The sequence below is a fragment of the Ixodes scapularis genome, unplaced genomic scaffold (assembly GCF_016920785.2).
Source record: "Ixodes scapularis isolate PalLabHiFi unplaced genomic scaffold, ASM1692078v2 PGA_scaffold12__126_contigs__length_90152505, whole genome shotgun sequence".
NCBI classification, from domain to species: domain Eukaryota; kingdom Metazoa; phylum Arthropoda; class Arachnida; order Ixodida; family Ixodidae; genus Ixodes; species Ixodes scapularis.
This window is the reverse complement of record NW_024609838.1, coordinates 36,959,528-36,963,134: the sequence shown is the minus strand read 5'-3', so window position 1 is coordinate 36,963,134 and position 3,607 is coordinate 36,959,528.

Here is a 3,607-nt window from a genome sequence, read left to right as displayed (position 1 = left end):
GCATGTTTGCTCTTGGCACGCAGCGATTCCCAACACGATGACCCCATGCACAAGCTTTGTCTTCTTGGCCATTGTGGCCTGGCTCGATGGATTCCTTTTTGCTGTTCGTACCAACTATCCGCGAGCTTTATACTTTCGTTTGTTTCTCTTTTTGATTCAAATATGTCGACACCGGATGCGCACTAGGACCTCCTCACGAAGTAAAATCGTGGAGAAAACCCAGGGTCCTTATTGGCCTACTTGAACGTCCCGCTCCTTTGCAGGCAGGAGTCGACCGTGGCCCTTTCACGCCCGTGGTTTTAGATAAGACGGCTCGTGACAGTAAACCGAGGATGATGTACATGAGAGTACAAATATACGCAGATATACTAAACTAGATAAAAAAAACTGTAAAAAATTATAAGATTTTTAAATTGTCTCCAATTAAATTTCCCATATATTCCAGTACGAAAATTCAAAACAAGAACAAGGCAACTTCCTCGTCATCAAGAAAACAAAAGACAAGAGGCAAGACTAAGCGGAACAACAATTATAATCATAAATGCCTGCAAGATTTTTCCAAGTTCGTTCCAATGCCGAAATTCAGCTGCCTCCCTGTTTTTCTTTTAATTGGCTTTAGGAACTAAAGAAACTTTTGGCCAATTACAGCACTTATCTTTTATTTAAATTGGATGAAACTTGTTATACCGTCAAATGGTGCAGGTAGAGGAAAACACTTTTTTTTTCTTTTTTTTTCTTTTTTTGCTCTCACTTAGAAATTTACAAAATAAGTAAACCGAGCAGCGCTGACGTGACGTACCAAAGGGGGGGGCGAAAGCAAGCAATTATCCGAGGCGGCGGCACCCGTGTACTAGTGAAACACTTGCGACTGTATGCCGAAGCCTCGACCCTCCCCCCCCCCCCCCCCCTTGCCCTTTTTCCACCGCGTAAACCAGGGGAACCTATGGAGCCAAAAAAGAAAGACTCCGCCGCCGCGGCGTGTGTCTAATTGCCGGCGAACAGGAATTTGTAGCGTGCTTAAAAAAAAAGGCCATAAGGAAACCCGGATTCACCCCATAGTTTCACTCCATGCGAAAACAACAATACCGGGTACAGTTTGGCCGACGCGCTGCCCGAATCCTCGGCACTCGCCTAAAAACTGCGCGAGCAAATTTCTGGCTCTTACCTGAGAACCGCCACCCGAGTGGCGGACACGTGACCTGCTGTTTTATTTTTCAATTACTTACATTCTATATCGCCGCGAGCGCAGCTGACCAAGAAGGCCCCGTGGCCCAACTGTTATCGCGCTTGCCTTCCACGCAGAAGTCCCGGATTTGGATTTTGGCCGCGTCTACAGATTTTTGTTGACGCTGTAATGTCATGTTCCAGTAAAATCGAGAACAGTCTTGCTGTTTCGAATTTGGAATGTTCTACGTAGCGAACCTACTACGCCGAATGTTCCAGAAGCCAACGCGTGTACGAAAGGGCGTGGCAAGCCGGAATGAGTCTCTCCCTAGCGTTCGATCCGGCTGCTACGCCGCCATCGACGCCCGCGACGCTCTAGTGTTATCCTCTGTTTTTCCTTTGTTCTGGGCACACGTTCGCCCCATTAAACGTTTAGTTTGTTTCAGTTTTCGTTGCTTTATTAACTGTCATTCGTGGCATTTTGGTGGAGGTGCGGGGTAGTGGCATTCTATGCCCGTGAACCGTACCCCTCCAGAGACACGCCGGCCAAGTGACGTGCTCAGCCCTGGGAGGCTACCTTTCGCAGAAGACCAGACCAAGGCCACGTCAAGTCGCCGCAACCAAGGCCTACCCCCAGAATTGGGACTTTTACCCGAGAACTTGAAGACCAAGACGACGAAGATGTCCCAGCAGAACCCGGCCGCCCCTTCCGTCGTCTACCTGCCCGTTGCTTCTCGGACACCGGCTCCCTTCCACGGCAAAAGCCATGAAGATATTGACGACTGGGTGCAACGGTACGAACGAGTGGCTCGCCATAATGGGTGGACACCGGAACAGTGTCTTTAGAATGTTTACTTCACGTGGGAAGCAACCGCGCTGAACTGGATCGAAAACCACGAAGCATCACTCACCTCCTAGGAGCAACTCAAGGCTGAGTTAGGAAGAACATTCACCAACCAACACCGAAGAGAACGCGCCGAAGACCTTCTTCAAGCGATGGTTCAGAGCCCTAACGAGAGCGTCGTTAGCTTTGTCGAAGATGTTCTTCGACTGAGCAGCCGCGCGGATCCTGACGCCCCTGAAGAAAAGTAGCTGAAGGTCCTATTGCGGGGCGTGAAAGAAAACATCTTCGGGGGCCTCGTGCCGAGTCCGCCTACCACCGTCGAAGGTTTCATCACTGAGGCCATCAACATCGAACGTGCCCTTCAGGCACGGGCCTCACACTACAAAGAGACCTCCCGGTTTCGCTTCCCTCTCGCCGTCCAGCTGCAACATCCCGGACACCTGCGACATCATCCGGGACGTCGTCCGGGAAGAAATAAAGAAGTTCCTACCTGCTGCCCACCAGCCAGCTTCGCTGTCGATAGCCGAAGTTATCCGCGAAGAAGTTCAACGGGCATTCCATTCTGAGGCTCCTACCGGGGTAGCAGCACCCGAGGAGCCCTCCCTGACCTCCGCGGCAGTAGCTCGGAGACCGGCGCCAGCTGCCCGGCAGCATTCCAAGCCGCCGCGACGTGAGCCAGAGCCACAGACCTTCTGACGTCGGGAAGTGCAGCCCCAGCTCGTCCATACTGAACAACCAGCGCCTAGGAAGACGGATGTGTGGCGCACGGCCGATCGACGACCGCTGTGCTACCACTGCGGTGAAGCGAACCACATCGACCGTCGATGCCCCTACCGCCAGCTGGCCCTACGGGGGTTTGCGCCCAACGACCCCCGACCACGTCTTGGAGAGCGACCTCGAACCATCGAGGACTACCTCCGCCGCTCTTCCTCTCCTGAATCGTCTTGCCGCCGAGGATTCCGTTCATCGTTTCTCCGACGCTCACCATCGCCCTTCCGCCGGTCTCGCCGAGACAGCCTGTCACCAATCGCTTCCCGTCGGGAAAACTACACTCTAAAACCGGTCTCTCATAAAAAACGCTGTCCCTCTGATTTTAGAGGGGACAACGATGCTTTCAGGGGGACAGCTCTTTTTAAGAGGGAAATTGAAAAATAAAATAGCAACATCTAGAGGGACACCAACATATTAAGAGAGACCAAGGAAACCGTTTCGTTAGTCCCTCTGAACAGGAAAGACAGACAAAAAGATTCACGCGAGCCCTTCATATTAAGAGGGGACTGGTCCCTCTTAACTGGACCAATGTAGTTCGGTCAGGAGGAGGGGGGCAGGCGCACTAATCCACGGCAAAGAGTTCGGACTGTGCTAAGGCTTCGCGCCAATTCACGGAGAGCTGGAAACGGTCGTTGCCGGAGAGTCGCAAGCGCCATGCTGCTCGTTTGACTTCCTTCGGGTGAGTAATCCTGTCATATTGGCGCTTTTGTTTTGGGTGCATTGCGGGTGGGAATAACGAGCCATCAATATATTCACGCTGGCTGTGAGATGCACGAGCTTTGCATGTAGAGTGAGAGTGTTCAGCTGTAATCCGCGGACGCGGTCGCT